The sequence below is a fragment of the Meriones unguiculatus genome, chromosome 3, assembly GCF_030254825.1.
Source record: "Meriones unguiculatus strain TT.TT164.6M chromosome 3, Bangor_MerUng_6.1, whole genome shotgun sequence".
In the NCBI taxonomy this organism is placed as follows: domain Eukaryota; kingdom Metazoa; phylum Chordata; class Mammalia; order Rodentia; family Muridae; genus Meriones; species Meriones unguiculatus.
In genome coordinates this window covers 78,746,915-78,766,325 of record NC_083351.1, presented here as the reverse complement: position 1 = coordinate 78,766,325, position 19,411 = coordinate 78,746,915, and the positions used below count along the sequence as shown (strand labels likewise).

Sequence of the window (19,411 nt, the reverse complement as noted above, 5' to 3'; positions counted from 1 at the left end):
CATAGTAGCCCTATATCAGTGTTCAATAGCCATTAATGAATAACAGTGACTATATTATACAATAAAAAGAGCATTTATATCAGAAAAAAGGAAAAAAAGAAAGGAAGGAAAGAAGGAAAAAAGCAAGAGAGGAAGGAAGGGAGAAAAGAAAGAAGGAGAGAAGGAAGGAGGGAAAGAAAGAAGGAAGGAAAAGGGGGTTATGGTGGCACATACTTGTCATCCATACTCAAGAGGCAGCAGAATGGGAAATTTCTGTGAATTTAGGGCTAGCCTGGTCTAGAGTTTCAGGGCAACCCAGGCTATATTGCAAGACACTGTTTCCAAAAAATAAATACTTAAAATGAAATAAAAGTAAGACTAGACTCTCTATCAGTATCCATAGATAATTTTGTTTATCTGACCTTTGGCCAAGAAAAAAAAAAAAAACTATTGTTAAAACCAAAGAAATTGCTGGCTTCTGCCTAGGACAGAGCTGGTTCCCAAGAGGCATATAACTGCTGTCTTTGAAGTCTCTATCTCCAAACTGCCTAACCAATTTTTTTCTTTTTTCTCCTCAATAATAAGAAAAATTCTTATGAGGTTATAGAAGGAAGCAAGTACTCCACTGAGAATTAGACTCGAGGTCATTTGGTGCTATATTTAGGCAAAGATCTCATCAACCTTTTGCCCATACCTTCAAATTTTGCAGGAGGCTGGATTGAAAGATGATACACTGACTGTTCTTGCAAAGGAAATTTCAATGCAATGCAGCATTCAAGAAGCAACATAGTTATTAGCGCCTGCTTTTGTGCATATATTCAGTACAAATCAGGACTAGTATGCATATGATCAGATTTTTAAAGTTTACAAGTTGGCCAGAAAGGAAGCCTTTCTTAATGTTGGGAATAAAAAGGCTGATAAAGACAATCTGGTCTTAAAAGAAGCCACATTATCTGGACAAGAGAAAAGACACTTTGAGCTATTTTAGAAATTGTACAGATCCGACCATTTTAGGCTTAAGGTTGTAAAATTATACAGTTTTAAGAAAAGAGCTCTGGCGCTGAGCATGGTGGCACACGCATGTAATCCCAGCAATTAGGAAGGAAGAGACAACCCTGTCTCAAAAAACCAAAATAAGAAAAAAAGACAAAAGAGAGACAGAGAGAGAGAGAGCTCTGATATGCCATTTAGAGAACTGTTCACTCTGCTAGCTGTGGTCTTTTAGAGAACTCTTTCCCCATCGTCAGCCTTCTAGGAACTTAGACGCTATTTTTGTCATTGTCCAAGTAGGCCTCCTGAGCCTTTCTTAAACTGGTAGTAATTCTAGGTGTCATCTATGTAATATTGTTGGTGTGGGCATGTAAAATATAAGAACCTTATTTCCGGGAGGCTATTTCAAAGACATGGCTAAGATGGTGAGCAATGTGTAGCAGACAGCCCTGGAGAGAGAGGGTTATGGGCAAGGCTGCAAGAGCACAAATGAAATTGTAATGTAAATGACAAAAACCTAGAAATGTAAGAACATGAAACTACTGTTGGTAAAAGGTACCAGCAGTAAACAAAGCCAATGCAGGAGAGTCCACTTATGCACTGCAGACAGCAAAGCTACAGAAATGGGCTTTTAAACCTTTTAGGATCCATGTTCTATCACCACAAACTCTTAAAATTTAACTATATTTGCCCTATTGATTTTCAGTCTTGCTTTAGTCAAGTCCTTTTTGAAAATGTCCTAGTTCTTTTCTCTAAAATGGAAATGTTCACCTAAGTCATTGTGTCTTGAGAGTATGCAACTTATCTTCTGATTTTACATTTTATAGATAGAAGTTTGCCGTGAGTCAGTCTCAAGAGCAACTCTAGACTTGGACTTTTGAGAAACTCTAGGACTATTGAGACTCTATAAAGACTCTTAAGGATAGACTAAATATTTTGCAGCATGAGATGGACATAAATCTTTAGAGTCCAAGAAAGAATGTTGTGGTATGGACATGAAGCATCCCCCTAACCAGATACTGAAGGCTTAGATCCCAGACGATACTGTTACAATGATTGTATCACCAAGGCACTGACCTCAGCAGTATATTAACCCATTGATAAGTTTATTGGTAAGTAGCTGGATGGGCGATTAGGAGTTAGGGGCTAATCGGAGGACATAGATGACTGAGAACACCCCTCAGAAGACTGCCTTTTCCTCTATGTGTTTCTTGTGTTCCATAAGGTGAACCACTACAAACATGGTTGAACAAATTCCTTGTTCTGTACCTGAGCATCTTTTGGATATATGCCTAGGAGTGGTATGGCTGGATCTTGAGGAAGCAGTATTCTTAATTGTCTGAGAAAGCACCAGATTGATTTCCAGAGTGGTTGTACAAGTTTACATTCCCACCAGCAGTGGAGAAGGGTTCCCCTTTCTCCACAACCTCTCCAGAATGTGTTGTCACCTGAGGTTTTGATCTTAGCCATTCTGATGGGTATAAGGTGAAATCTCAGGGTTGTTTTGCATTTGCATTTCCCTGATGACTAAGGACGCTGAACATTTCTTTAAGTGTTTTTCAGCCATTCAATATTTCACTATTGAGAATTCTCTGTTTTGCTCTGTACCCCATTTTTTAATTGGATTACTTGATTTGTTGCTGTTTAACTTTTTGAGTTATTTATATACTCTGGATATTATATTTGCTTAACCATGTTTGTAGCAGCTTTATTTGTAATAGCCAGAAGCGAGAAACAACATAGATGCCCCTCAACTGAGGAATGGGTACAGAAATTGTGGTACATCTACACAATGGAATATTACTCAGCAATAAAAAACAAGGAAATCATGAAATTTGCAGGTAAATGGTGGAATCTGGAAAAGATTATCCTGAGTGAGATATCCCAGAAGCAGAAAAACACACAGGGTATACTCACTCAGAAGTGGATATCAGACATATAATATAGGATAAACTTACTAAAATCTGTACACCTAAAGAAACTAATCAAGAAGGAAGACTCTGGCTAAAATGCTCAATCCCCATTCAGAAAGGTGAAGAGGGTGGACATCAGAAGAAGGAGAAAACAGGAAACAAGCTAGAAATCCGCCACGGAGGGCCTCTGAAAGACTCTACCCAGCAGGGTATCAAAGCAGATGCTGAGACTTATGGCCAACCTTTGGGCAGAGTACAGGGAATCTTATGAAAGAAGTGGGAAATTGTAAGACCTGGAGAGGACAGGAGCTCCACAAGGAGAGCAACAGAACCAAAAAATCTGGGCACAGGGGTCTTTTCTGAGATTGATACTCCAACCAAGGACCATGCATGGAGATAACCTAGAACCCCTGCACAGATGTAGCCCATGGCAGTCCAGTATCGAAGTAGGTTCCATAGTAATGGGAACAGGGACTGACTCTGACATGAACTGATTGGCCTGTTCTTTGATCACCTCCCCCTGACAGGCGAGTAGCCTTACCAGGCCACAAAGGAAGACAATGCAACCACTCCTGATGAGAACCGATAGACTAGGATCAGAAAGAAGGAGAGGAAGACCTCCCCAGTCAATGGACTTGGGGAGGCTCATGCATAGAGAAGGGGGAAGGAGGGTGGGATTGGAAAGGAAGAGGGAGGGAGCAATAGGGGGATACAAAGTGAATAAAGTATAATTAATAAAAATTAAAACCGCTCCACTACATGCTCCCTGACATGATGATCCTCCTTTCCAAACATGGGATGAGCGACAATATAGCCCAGAAACCATGGACTGAGAGTTCTAAAACCATGAGCCAATTGTTTTCAATTTTTGCCACATTTACAAAAGACTGAATAATGTGATGTTTAAAGATATTTCCCTTCTTTTAAAAACTATCTGAGTGTATAAATATTTTATATTAATATTCTCAATATAACATATAATGTTAAAGTAATTAGAAAAATAGTTATAACTAACTGTATGCTATTTGATAATTGAATTGCAAAATTCACTCATGGTATGTAGAATTAAAAAAAACAGCAATTATATATAATAAGGTATAAACCACTATGGCTTTAAAATAATAAAACTAAATATAAAGTATATTTTTAGAATAAATAAATAAATAAAAAATTAAGGTCTGATTACAGTGTTAATTAGTAAATAGAATCTTCACTGGATGCATTGATTAAATTGCTTGAAAATATTTTTCTATTTTTGGTGGTCTTTCTGCTAGAAATTTATTTCTGCATTTTTACATGTTAATGCCCACTTAAGCCTCCTGCTTTATTTTGCTTTGTTTTTCCACCTTAAGAACAAAATATTATTGAAAGCAACTTTATGCCATGAGCATATAACCAGTCATTACACAATTTTCAATGGTGTGTCCAACAAAAATATGTCATAATAAAGAAGTTAACCCAGCCCACTTCTCCACCAGTACATGACTGATCCTCTGCAGTTTCTGAACCTCAATTTCCCAATCTTCACAAGGAGTCACTTTTTTTTTTTTTTTACTTTGTTTCCACTGTCTACATTCCACAATTCTGCAAGGGTTATTTATCTTGCTCGAACATTGCTATGCCAATAACAAGAACTGCAAATAACCTCAATCAAAGCACCATAAACATGATCATTCCTATGAAGATCATACAGCAGAAGCAAGATAACAGGAGATGTTTGCATAAAATAGAGCTCTGCAGAATGAAAGAAGGAAATATAACAAGATGTACTCTGCCAGCACTGTCAAAGCTGTTTGGGGTGCGCAATGGAGTCTGGTTCCAAGTGAACAAGGGCAGTCATCCTTACTGAAGGTCTTCATTTCTGAAGAAGCAAGACCCTGACAATTTCTTTCCATCACATCAGACTCTACAGCAGAGCTTGTTACACAGTAGGTGTTGTCTCAACGTGTTTTTAACCCACTGAGAGAAGCTGTTTAAATGAATAGTCTGACTAGTTTGCACACAAATATGACACAAACAATACATATAAGTAGAAAGCCCCCAAACCCAACGGATAACATCTGTGCCCTTAAGACTGGGAACAAATGTGCTGTACTTGTAAGATGGAAGAAATGGTTACGCTAAAATTAGCCTTTAGGTCAACAATCACATGCAAAATAAGATGTAGACAGGAGCACAAGCTGAGGAAGACAGCAATGGTGTTGTATGTCTACATTACTGTTACAGAAATTGACTCTAAGTATCATTTTATAAACCCATTAAAAACTGTCAAGTCTCCCATGACATATTATATTCTCATAAAATGACACAAATGCTAAATTAAGTTTGAATGTGAATTAGCAAAGAATAGGAAAATCAATTTAAGTGCTCCCAATGCAATCTCAACCCTTGCACTCTTGCTTCGCATCTGTGTATTTCATTAGTATATTTTGTTACATGATCATGTAATATTTATGCAGTAACATAATATGCTCCGTCCACCTAAGATTAGAGAAAAAGTGCAGTTCCTTTCCATTATTGTGTGCCCTTTATCTGCTGAAGGCTGTGTAACATTACCCGGGCTTTGGTGATTATGTAATGAGGGCTCCTATTGTAACACACCCTGCAGAGTTGGAGGATGGCTGTGGGAAACTTAACTCTGTAAATCCTGAGTCGTGGAACAATTAAAGCCTGCCTTTTAATGTTACATTCACCTCCTTTTTCCCAAAACTATTTTGCTTCCCTCCCCCCACTTAAAACCCCTAAATACTACAGTAGAGGAAATGTAACAAGAATTACAGGGAAAGCTCCGCTGACGACCAAATAACAACGGCCATCTGGCGCGCAGCAGATGTGTGTTCCACAAACTCTTTTTTCCCCTTTCTTTCTTTTCTTTTTTGTTTTTTTTCTTTTGCGTTCTGCTATCCAAGTCCTGTCCAGACCCAAACATGTTGCCAAGCTTATGAGATCTGACAACTTTACAGCCCCGGGCTGAATGGCTACAGGCTCATGTTTTTTCTAGACTCCACTAAAGCTCCAGGGAATAAACTAACAGATTCAAGAATGATACTCAAAGGCTATCCCCAACCCCCTTTGCCCAAGAAATCTGCAAGGAATGCCACAAAGTTCCTCATAAAAACACAGTCCAGAAAATTTACAAGAGAGGACCCCTAAAGATTCCATGCCTTAGGAGATGAGACAAGCACCAAGACTTGTGCTAGGGGTGGGGACATACGGTTGCTTCACCCATGCTGAGGTGCCATTTGTATTTGCAAAGGTGTAGCTCTGCTAAAACCATAAAGCTACCTGCCATCTACCCTAGCCCTCGCCAGCAGCCTCGTTTCCTGAAGTTTCCAGGGTTGTTGACTTTTCATAGGAAACACAGAAACATATGAATTTTAGTAGGGATCACCTTTTTGATTTTGTAGGACAGATTTTTTTGTTGTTGTTAACATGTCCAGATAAGAATTAGATAAGTCAATTTTTAAATGAGTCTACAGAAATGCTATTTTTTTTTCTAAGATTTGGCTTACTTCTAGAGTTCAAGCACTGCTTAAAAATAACCTTCCCTGTCATTGACTTGTTTCATGGATCACGTAAGTCTATTTGTAATGTATTGTGATTATAGCCCATACTGCGCCTTGGTATTATACCAACGAAATTCCTTATTATTCCTCTGTAAATATAACCCTTGTCTCTCTGGCTTACATTAACCTTTCAGTAGAGAACTAGGGGTAAACTTGCAGTCAAAGAAGTTCGGGTATAGTTGCTATGTTCTGACAGAGTAAAGATATATGATTCCTGGTCTTCTGGTTTATTTTCATGTTCTGTGTTTTTTACTTCTCTTAGTACAATGTCATTGAGGTTAAAATGTTGAAAGTCCTTAATTTTTGCTTCTTAGAACTTAACTGTTGTAGAAGCTGCCATTAGGGTCTCAATTATGCTAACGTTGCAGACTGTAGCAGGACTTTCCAGATATTCTTGTATCTGCTAACATGTTTGTGACCTTTCTTGATGTACTTACTGTCTTACTACTGCTTGTGATAATATGGGTTTAAGATTCAAGGTCTGACTTTGAGGTTCCCCACTTTGTCTTTGAAGCTATGCTCATTGGCATAATTATCATCTCAGTTCAGGGCCTTCCCCTGGTCTTAGCCTACGCTGATGATCCCAGTCAGCACACTTGAGAAGAGGGATAAATTTAGAGTTAATTTGAGGTGACTTACTATTTAGTCATATAAATAATATTAATAAAAGACAAATACATATATAATTACTAAAAGAAAATCTTGTCTTAATTTTGTATGCATATTACCCAATAAACACTAACAATAAACACTAAAAAATGCTAATGTAATTAGAAATCACTATTATCAGTCCTATTATCACCTTCCCAAATAGAAGAATTTTTAGGTCTACGTCTTCATATCAGCCCTAGTTTCACAACATTTTTATTAGACTAATCTAGCGGTCCTGAGCTGGGAAACCTGAAACTAGTTTGTAGGGAGGATGAGCAGGAAAGGCGAATGAAAACTGAAACCTGCATAACTTTTTGTCTCTGTGTGAAATAACACTGAGAGCAAAGAAAATATAACTGCTTGTTCCAGAAAGTACTTGTTCCTAGGGACTGAGACTGAAAGCCAACTAAAAACCTTACTTACCATGAATAATGGTTTGTTTAGAGAGAGTAGTATAAGGACTTCGGCATCTTTGAGTCCATGAATCCAAAGCTATGGTGAAATAAATGTTGTCCAACCTCCTGCCTTGTAGGATTTGACTTTAGACTTTCTTAGTCTAGACCTTGAAACTGGAAAAGGTTACATATCGTTTTATTTTGACTTGCCATTGAAAGCAGGATGAAAATTTCTGAGGATAACACTCTCTCAGCTAATAAACTTTGTTCTTGCTCAATAATTATTTTTGGTGGATATCGAAGTAATCAACAACTCACATTCTAAAAGTCCCACTGAGCCTCTGCATTCACTAGTAAGTGGACTGGAGATGTCTATCCCCTGTGGTTCCTTGACCTTAAGCTGGGGTTGGGGGGCAGTTTCTCACATTAAAGTCCCAACAAAATTGGACCTCCGCTCATCTTATTCCTAATAAGTCATAAATGTTAAGTTCATTTTTATCAATTAAAGATTAAAAAAAATTAAACTGATCCCCTCAAGTTTTTCACTGTTGGTGTTAGGATTTTTTGTTTAGCTTTGCTTTGGGATTTTTTTTTCTGTTGTTGCTTTGTTTTGTTTTGTTTTTTTTCCAGTGTCATTTCTGTCCTTGAAGAAACTGAAAGAAAAAGTCTGTAGGAGTAGAGGTACATAGTCTAAATAAGTCCAATCCCAGAACTAATATGTTTAAATGATTATGTAAGACTGGCATCCTTTGGACACAATTTTTATTGGGTTAGATTAAAACCATCTTATGTCTGTGCTCTGAGAAAATATAATGTATGGTCATAAATGATACTTTAATAAAAGTAATCTTAAAACCAATTTCAAAGGCTCTCCTGAGACTTGTCTTTGTAGTCTTAAAACATGCTTTATTTTTGTCTGCTTGAGCAAGCTGGTTATTTTGGCCCCCAAGGTTGATAACTTACATTTGAGAAGATTATGGAAGCAAAAAGCAGAACAGCCACCTCTGACTGCTATCACTTATATGTGATCCTCCCTCTTCTCCATGAATGCCCCTTCCCAAGTCCATTGATAGGGGAGGTCTTCTTTTCCTTCCTTCTGATCCTAGTTTATCAGGTCTCATCAGGAGTGGCTGCATTGTTTTCATCTGTGGCCTGGTAAGGCTGCTTCCCCATCCCCTCAGGGGGAGGTAATTAAAGAGCAGGCCAATCAGTTCATGTCAGAGACAGGCCCTGTTCCTATTACTATGGAACCCACTTGGACCCTGAACTGTCATGGGCTACATCTGTTTAGGGGTCTTAGGTTATCTCCATGCATTATCCTTGGTTGGAGAATCAGTCTCAGGAAAGACCCCTGTGCTCAAAATTTTTGGTTTTGTTACTCTCCTTGTGGAGTTCCTGTCCTTTCCAGATCTTACTGTTTCCCACTTCTTTCATAAGATTCCCTGCACTCTGCCCAAAAGTTGGCCATATGTCTCAGCATCTGCATTGATAGTCTGCAGGGCAGAGCCTTTTAGAGGTCTTCTGTGGCAGGCTCCTAACTTGTTTCTGATGTCCATCCTCTTTGCCTTTCTAGATATGGATTGACCATTTTAGCAAGAGTCCTCCCTCTTGATTAGTTTCTTTAAGTGTACAGATTTTAGTAGGTTTATCCTATATTATAGGTCTATATGAGTGACTATATACCGTGTGCATCTTTCTGCTTCTGGGATAGCTCACTCAGGATGATCTTTTCCAGATCCCACCATTTACCTGCAAATTTCATGATTTCCTTGTTTTTTTATTGCTGAGTAGTATTCCATTGTGTAGATGTACCACAATTTCTGTATCCATTCCTCCACTGAGGGGCATCTGGGCTGTTTCCAGCTTCTGGCTATTACAAATAAAGCTGGTATAAACATGGTTGAGCAAATATCCTTATTGTGTACTTGAGCCTCTTTTGGGTATATGTCTAGGAGTGGTATAGCTGGATCAAGCAGTAACAAATCAAGTAATCCAATTTAAAAATGGAGTACAGAGCTAAACAGAGAATTCTCAATAGTGGAATATCGAATGGCTGAAAAACACTTTGAAATGTTCAATGTCCTTAGTCATAGGGAAATGCAAATCAAGATGACCCTAAGATTTCACCTTACACCCATCGGAATGGCTAAGATAAAAAACTCAAATGACAAGACATGCTGTAGAGTTTGTGGAGAAAGGGGAATCCTCCTCCATTGCTGGTGGGAATGTAAACTTGTACAACCACTCTGGAAATCAATCTGGAGCATTTCTTTAAGTGTTTCTCTGCCATTCGATATTCCACTATTGAGAATTCTCTGTTTAGCTCTGTTCCCCATTTTTTAATTGGATTACTTGATTTGTTGCTTTTTTTTACTTCTTTAGTTCTTTATATATACTGGATATTAGCCCTCTGTCAGATATAGGGTTTGTGACGATCCTTTCCCAATCTGTTGGTAGTGGTTTTGTTCTGACGACAGTGTCCTTTGCTTTATAGAAGCTTTTCAGTTTCATGAGGTCCCATTTATTAATTGTTAATCTTAGAGCCTGTGCTGTTGGTATTCTGTTTAGGAAGTTGTCACCTGTGCCAATGAGTTACAGGCAAAAAATATGGAACGCTTCATGAATTTGCGTGTCATCCTTGCGCAGGGGTCATGCTAATCTTCTCTGTATCGTTCCAATTTTAGTCTATGTGCTGCTGAAGCAAGTATGAACATCTTTTTTTTAAAATAATTTTACCCAGGATAATCTGACTCTTCAGGGACCATTTGGGAAAACTTGACAATGCTAAGGATGCTTTGAAAGAGGCATGGAAAAATCATAGAGTTACTGATGGGCTGGTCAAGCAAGTTTTGCTTTCTCACAATCATACTTAGGAGGTTACTGTACAATTAGAAGGCTTGTTGGAATCGTAAAAAAGCCCTAGTTACCTTCAAATAAACTATAATGAGTTTCAGTCTCTTTTCTAGCCTTTGTGTTTATGTGTGTCTATGTTGAAATGGGTCTTCCTTTTTCCAAGCTTTCTCCTCTTATTATTTCTCTTCTTATTATAAAGGAGAAGATAGTCTGCCATCTGCAGTGATAATTTAATATCTGTCTGAAACATGCTGCCTCTCACTTCCTCCCCTTTTTGTCTGTTTCTTGGGCAACATTAGAGATAAATTCATCCAAAAATTGTTTTGTCATGATATGAACATTTTAGGTATAGTTAACCAAAACAAACAATCAGAAATTTCCCAAACAAGAACAAGTCACTCTAGTGTTGTATGTACTTTTCCGTATCAAGATAGTAAGTCAGAAAAAAAAAATTTACCTATTAAGAGAGATAAGCTTATTTGTAGATTAAAAGAAAATTAGAGACAGAATACTTGCCATAAATATACTTAATTTAGTAAATTTTTTCTAACATATAAAACAAGTTAATTTAGGGGCTTTTTGTTTTTTGGTTTGTTTGTTTACTTGCTTGTTTTTTCAAGACAGAGTTTCTCTGTGTACCTTGGCTATCCTTGACTCGCTTTGTAGACCTGACTGGATTCAAACTCACGGTGATCTGCCTGCCTCTGCCTCCCTGAGTGCTGGATTACAGGTATGCATTACTGTGCCTGGCTGCAGAGGCTAATTTTAAATTATATTGGCTAAGAAATTATTTCTTTACTTATTGATTGATTGATTTTGTTTTTTTGAGACAGGGTTTCTCTGTGTATCCTAGGCTATCCTGGACTCTTTTTGTAGACCAGGCTGGATTTGAACTCACAAAGATCCACCTGCCTAAGCCTCTCCAAGTGTTGGAATTTCAGATATGCACCTAGATAAACCATAAATAAAAAAGGCCTATCTTGAAATATTAATCACTAAATATTACTTAAAATAACAAATTTTTATTCTTCAGTTTCTTATTTCTTTTTGTTTTTCTTACAGTACTGAATTCAGGGTCTAATACTAGGTAAATACTCTAGCACCAAGCTATAAGCAACACCTTCTTTTCACTGTTTAACGATGAGGTTAGGTCTCACTAACTTGTCTGAAATTAAACTGCAGTCTAGGCAGGCCTTGACTTTGTAATCTTCCTTTCTGAGCCCCCAGCCTCCACCAAAAAAAGCTAGAATTAGAGGTCTGTGCAATCAGGCCCTGTTTTTTTCTTATATTTTTCAATATGAAACAGGTATTCACAACAGAATATGAAATTCTTTTTATACTATATTTCCCTTGTCATCTCAAAAATATATTAAAATTATGGAACATAAGTACTCATGGAAAATAAAGCTTGATAATTCTTGAATTACTATCTTCTAGCATTTTATGCAGTAGAAAAACAAAATCTGCTCCCTATAGTTATAGATAGATGATAATTAAACTAAGTAGTTACAGAGAAACAGGAAATTTGATACAGAATAGTCAGTGTGATTTGCCTGGTTGTTTGAAGGGAATTGTTCTAGTTCATTGAAATAGGAATGTCAAAACAAGACACATATTCTTATTGTTCATAGGCAATTAAATGCATTCAAAGGATAAGTTTAAAAGTCTTACTGTTATATGTTAATGCTTAGATGAATACATATATAAATACATCTATAAAACATAAGTCTATGATATAAAGGTCTCTTATATAGACTTGTATTCTTATATATAAACATAACATATTTAAATGTTACTGATATCATTTGAGTTTGAAATGTACTCCCTAGTTTCCCATGTTGAAGTCTCCAGCTTGTGGTCCTATTTCAGAAATTAAAGCAGTAGGACCTAGCAGAAGGAAGCAGGTAACTAGGGCAAATGTCTTTGGTGTGTATTCTATCTGTTGTCATCATTCTTCTCATTCTTCCTCCTCTTTTTCTATCTCTCCCCCTCTATCTATGTCTTTCCCTGTCTTCTTCCTTCCTTCTTTGTTTCTCAGCAACCATGAAGTGAGTTGCTCCATTTCATCATACTCCTGCCTTTATATTATATATCTCCACCCCAGGATCCAAGGAATGAAGTCAGCTAAAAAACAACTGAAATCCTGGAAACTGTGAGGCAAAAATTAGTCACATCTTTATATTCTCCCAGTTATCTGCCACAGTAACAAAGTACAGACCAACATAGATAAATCTTACCTACACCAAAGCCATTAAAGTTAAGTAGAAGATTTAAGAAAAATATACTGTGAATTTTCCTGAGTGGGGTATCCCAAAAGCAGAAAGACACACATGGTATATACTCACTTATATAGTCCTATAAGATAGGATAAATATACTGAAATCTATACACCTAAAAAGATAAACAAGAAAGAGGACCCAGAGTACGATGATCAATCCTCACTTAGAAAGACAAATGGGATGAACATTGGGTGTAGGAGAAAACAAGTAACAGGACAGAAGCCTACCACAGAGGGCCTCTGAAAGACTCTACCTAGCAGTGTATCAAAATAAATATTAAGACTCATAACCAAGCCTTCCGCAGAATGCAGGGAACCAAAATGGGGGGGGGGAGTTAATACGACCTGGAGAGGACAGGAGTTCCACAAGGACAAAATATATCTGGACACAGGGGTCTTTTATGAGACTGTTTCTCCAAACAAGGACCATGTATGGAAGCAACCTAGAGCCCCTGCTCAGATGTAGCCCTTGGTAGTTCAGTATCCAAGTAGGTACCCTAATAAGGGGAACAGGGACTGTTTCTGACATGAACTCAATAGCGGGCTCTTTGACCTCCCCCCAACCCGCGGGGAGAAGCAGCCTTGCTAGGACACAGAGGAGGACTTTGCAGCCAGTCCTGAAGACACCTGATAAACCAGTATCAGATGGAATGGAAGAAGGTTCTCCCTTAGCAGTGGACTTGGAAAGGGGCAGGGAGGAGATGAGGATGGGAGGGTGGGATTAGGAGGGAAAGGGGGAGTGGGAAACAGTAGGGATACAAAGTTAACAAACTGTAACTAATATTAAAAAAATAAAAATTTAAAAAACACAGTGAATTTAAGGTACTAAAAGTAGAAATTTCTCACAGCAAGTAGATTTACTTATTGATAAGGGCATAACAGAGACTGTTATCGACTATAATAGTAAAACCTCTATAAAGTACTGAGGGTTTTAGATTCACCCTTCTCTTCAACACTACATATCATCATCATTGGGTCATGTTCTAACCAGAAACACCCATCAAAATTCTTCAATTGAACATTATCTTCAGATTAAAACTAACAACAACAACAAAGCCTTTCAAAACTTTTAAGTAAAAATGATTACAAACAGCTTCAATGCAAGAGCTATACATAAGACCCAGTAACTATAAAGCTATAGACGCCCTGTGTTATTTCTCAGATTTTCTTTTCTCTAAGCTCTTTTAAGAATCTATATTTTAGCAGATATTTGTGACTGTCTATAACCTAGATGAAACCATGCTCCTCTGTAAGTGCAACTAATGCTGCCTCTCTGTCTAGCCCCATTGAAGTTATGCCTGTAATTAGACAAAATGTCTGAATTCTTTTTCTCTATGGTACAATGCTGATTTTTACTTGGATAAGTAGTTATATATATTTAGATGATTACTAAATAAGAACAAATAATGGTCACTGGTGATATTTATTCTAGTCCCATTTTTTAATAGAAAATGTCATTATATGTCGTTATAGAATATGTCATTATATTTTTATGTTGTTATAGTAGATGTTCTCTAACCATACTTTCAGAAGGAACTTTTCTTCTGCAGTGTGAAAATTTTAGCCTTTCTTTACATGAGTCTGATATATTGTATGCTGTCTCAGAATCAGACCCCTGATATAATAGACAACAAAATGCTTTGTGCTTCGAAATATAATTCAGCTATGTTATCAAAAGTGTCGTAATAGGTTTCCTTCTGAATATGAATATGTAATATTGAAAATTATTGGAAATTGAACAAACTCATGTTTCAGTTCAAAATAAAATTTGTCGTACAATATGAAAAAAAAAGAATCTATATTTTAACATATACTTACTTTCTCTTAACACTGACATTTATAAGGTTTTTGTCTTTGATTTTGCCATTGATACTCTTAGCCACTCCTTACAGTAAATTCAATGCCCTGCTATGGTTGACTTATGATTTGGCAAAAACTTCAATCAAAATGATTGTTGGGTTTGTGTTCACTTTCCCGCTTGTCACCTGGCTTCCTTTATAACAGTCACCAATAAATCTATCGGTTGCCCTAGTAATTAGGTTAATAGAATACACAAGGTTTCAGATGTAAAACAATGTTCCAGAGCAAGCAGACAGAACTTATAATCCATCATCAGGTTAAACATGAAGCCAGAGACCTCCAGAGAAACAACACTCACTTTCCCGGGAGCAAGACTGCACAGAGCTAAAAACCAGAGTGTGAACGTGAAGGCTCGGTTATTTACACAACCTTATAAACAACGCAGGCCGTTTAGGGTGTGTCTCAAGCTCTTTGGACACAGTTCTCCTTAGCATCTGGATGGTACAAACCCTATCACCCCTTACAAGACCATGCTTAATTAGGTTGCCCACAACTATGACATTTGAAATACTCCTAGTCATATTTTAACTAAAAATACAACATTGTGTAATTTTCCTGGTTGCTGAAGCAGTAACACATGTTTCTTGTCTATTACCTGGGGATTGAGAGAAGTACTCGCTAGATGACATTTACTCTCAGTGTGGTCTCTGATATCACACATCTCTTTACCCTGTCAATTTTCCATTATCAACATAAGAACAAAAATTAGGCTTGAATTAAGTTTAACACAACAGAGAGCTAATATCCAGAATATACAAAGAATTTAAGAAATTAGACACCAACAAACCAAACAATCCAATTAAAAATGGGGTACAGAGCTAAGCAGACAATTCTCTGTAGAGGAATATAGAATGGCAAAGAAAGTTCAATATCCTCAGTCATCAAGGAAATGCAAATCAAAACAACTCAGATGGCTAAGATCAAAAACTCAAGTGACAACACATGCTGGAGAGGATGTGGAGAAAGGGGAACCCTCCTCCACTGCTGGTGGGAATGCAAACTTGTACAACCACTTTGGAAATCAATCTGGCAATTTCTCAAAAAACTGGGAATAGCACTACCTCAAGATCCAGCTATGCCACTCCTGGGCATCTACCCAAAAGATGCTACACTATTCAACAAGGACATTTGCTCAGCTATGTTCATAACAGCTTTATTTGTAATAACCAGAATGTAGAAACAACCTAGATGCCCCTCAACAGGAGAATGGATGCAGAAATCGTGGCACATTTACACAATGGAATACTACTGAGCTATTAAAAACAAGGAAATCATGAAATTTGCAGGCAAATGGATGAAACTAAAAATGATCATCCTGAGGAGGTAACCCAGAACCAGAAAGACATGCATGGTATATACTCACTTATAAGTGGTTATTAGCCATATATTATAGGAATGCCTTATTAAAATCTGCAGATCTAAAGAAACTGAACAGCAAGGGGGACCCTAGAGCAGATGCTTAAATCTCAATCAGAATGGCAAGCAGAATAGACAAAAGAAGTGGTAGAAGAGAGGGAACAGGACCGGAGCCTACCATAGGGGCCCTCTGAGAGGCTCCACCATAACAGGGGATCAAAGCAAATGCTGAGACTCACAGTCAAACTTTCGACAGAATGCAGGGAGTCTTATGGAATAAGGGGTATGGGGAAGAGAAGGACATGGAGGGAAAAGGAGCTCCACAAGGAAAGCAACAAAGATAAAATTTGGGTCCAGGGAGCCTGCAGAGACTGATGCATCACCAAGGACTCTGCATGGAGAGGACCTAGATCCCCTGCACAGAAGTAGCCCAAAGGTAGCTCAGTCTCTATGTGAGTCCCCGAGTAAGAGGGCTTGCCTCTGACATGAATTGTTCTCCTTGATCACTCCTCTGGCAATGCAGCCTTGCCTGTCCACAGATGAAGAGGATCCAGGCAGTCCTGAAGAGTCTTGATGGCAGAGGAGGAGGACTCCCCCTTTCAGTGGACTAGGGGAAGAAGGAAAGAGGGTGGGACCAGGAGGAGATAAGGGAGGAGGCTGCATTTGGAATATAAAATGAATAAATTGTAAAAAAAAAATTTAAATAAAAAATTTTAAAAATAATAAAAAATATAAGCTTGGAAAGAAAATTTCTGCTGTCTCACATATTTCCTAATTCATGATTTTCAAAAAGCTCCAAAAGCAAGAGGAAATGATATATGCAATGACTCAGAGATTAATTGGTAAAGTAGACTATGTCACTAAAGTGGCCTTCATTTCTGTTGCTTATGTAATAAACTACTATAATGACATAAATTTATTTTCTTACAATTCTTACAATCATATTTTTCTAGGCTATTATCAATGAGTCAGAGGGATGTGAAGCTTTTGGAGACTTCAGAGGACAACGCATTTCCTAACCTTTTGCAGTCATAAGAGATGTCTGCATTCATTGGCTGTTTTTCTCCTTTCATCTTCACAGCCGAGATCTCATCACCCTGACCTCAACTTTCATATCACAACTTCTTCCTTGACTCTGAGAAACCTTCCTCCATGATTCACATAGAAAGGCCTTATGATTACAACGATTCCTTCCCCAGTGATAATCTAAAAAAAACCTCATCTCAGGCAAGTGTAACCTTAATTCCAGCTGTAACTTTAATTTCTCCTTGCCATGTAATGCATATTCATATGGTCTGGGGAATAGGAAGAAGAAATTATTCCATTAACTATAAAGTCCATAAGTTTTAAAAATTGAAGTAGCCAAATAAAGTCACTCTAAACACTGGGCTCGTAACATAGAACGTTATTATCTGGGAGCACGTCCTCGTGTGTGTGTGTGTGTGTGTGTGTGTGTGTTGTTGTTCTTTGTTTTATTTTGTCTTGTTGGTACTTGGGATTGATACCAGTGCATCTCAAGTGCTAGGAAGTGCTTCCAAACTTAACTGAATCCCCAAACATTTATTTAATTTTTTTTAATGTTTAAGTTTGAGATAAGTTGCCTAAACTGTTCTTATATTCTGCATGTAGCCTTAGTGTACCTTGATCTTATGGTCCTCCTGCTTCAGCCAGACAGCTGAGATGACAAATATGCACCAGCAGGCAGAGCACCCTATGGTATCTTAAAAACGAGTGCGATATTTTCAACTTGGGAAATCTTCCAGTTGCATCAGTAATAAATATTGGAAATGAATAAATTAAGCAATAGGAAACATTGGCAAATACCCTTTACCTGCTTCTACAGCACCTTCAGTTAGGAATGGAGTCCAATGTTTTGTTTCATTTTGGGAACTCCTAGCTTATAAACATGGGGTAAACCATGTTCATACATCTGAGTTGCCATAATATCAGATTTCTAAAAGCTTTAGTTAATGTCACTAACTTATTTTAGCATCTAGATAAGTTGTTCCATTTCTTTGTTCACACTCAGAGAGGTTGCAGAGTTTTACAACCTAAATTGGAAGATGAGTCAAGACATGGGATTAGAATAGTTTCAAATGGGTGAAGACATGAAAACAGAACAGTGAGTTATAAAATATTGAGATGTTGTATATGAGTGATTCCCCAAACCTTCCATATTATTATGCAACCAGACTCTGACAAATCATCTAAGATGCCCTATTAAAAAAGAATAAGGCAGTTAGCAAATACAAAGCCTGTGTGAGAATAGTTTAAAATACACTAAGCATTTGGGCAGATCTGGATTAATCAGTTCCCCCAGGAAATAATTGTATCCCTCAGGGTAATGAAAAGAATGGCCAACGTGGAGATTGAGAACTGAACACAATTTTGCCTCCAAGTTAAATAACACTTGAATTATTGGGCCTACATTCCTATATCTGTTTTTAGAGATATCTGTTCTAAGATAACATCTCCTTCTTAGAGGATAGAACTGAAAACTGAAACCAATCAGTTACTTAATGCAGGCAACATCACTCACATCAAATAACACATCGAGATCCTTTGCTGTATGTGCCCAGTGAGCCAATGTTATTAGGCTGTAAATGTTTTTCTCCCACCTACATTGGGAGGCCTACCTTAAATGTATCTAGCCATGATATAAAGATTACAAATATTGTCCTTTGAGTTTCCTCTTCATAGATACTACTGTAAGGGTCTGTCAAGGTCTGTTATAAATCTAAGGAATGGAATTCCACTTGTAAAATGGGTTTATCCTAGTGGTCATTTGGGGAGTTGGAAACTTTCAAGGGCCAAGTCAGAAAACTATTATCCCACAATAAGTTGCTTTCTTTGTGGGAACTATTTGGAGGTTGAAGGAGTAGCTGTTCTTGTCACCTTTCTTGAGAACCTCCTTCATGAGTTCAGCTATGAAATCCTTGTGAGAAGTCATTGGGGTCTGGGCAGACTGAACATAACAGGGTTCTACAGGTAACTGAAGTTAGGCTCCCCAAATGATTCTGTAGGGGTGTTATCATTTAGAACCACATCACAGATGATACCACCTGTACCAAAGCACACATTATCTCCTTCTTATATATAAAAATGTGCATATAATACTTAAAACTTAATTTCCATTTTACCAGGTGCAAGAACTGAGACCATAGTTATGAATGCACTGGTTCTGCTCTGTGAACTTTGAAATATAAACAACCAACACAAACAACTCTGAAGAAGATCTTGATCTTACTAAAATGCTTCTAATGTTTTAGTTCTCATAATTGCATGATGTTATGATTAGTGGAATAGAAGTATCAAGCATACTCATCACTTTATCAGTTTTTACAAGAATCCATGGGCCTCTTATTATGAGTCAGCCAGCTGTCAGCCTGTGTATTTTCTCTCACATGTCAAGGGTTTGTCATGACAAGTTCTAACAATTATTATCACAAAGATAACCCAGATTTTAATTTTTCACAATGTAAAACGGATCTAGTTTAAATACTTTTCAAATTACTATCTTAACCTGGCATATAATTTTCAGATTTAAAAAGAGATGCCACACAGTTCAAG

At 37.5% G+C, this 19,411-nt stretch overlaps 1 non-coding gene across 1 annotated transcript; it reads right to left on the bottom strand.

The window, feature by feature from the left end:
- Positions 1-10,095: 10,095 nt before the first annotated feature.
- LOC132653443 (U6 spliceosomal RNA) lies at positions 10,096-10,198 on the bottom strand. Its single transcript, XR_009591182.1, has one exon. It is a non-coding gene; the product is annotated as a U6 spliceosomal RNA (small nuclear RNA).
- Positions 10,199-19,411: the final 9,213 nt, after the last annotated feature.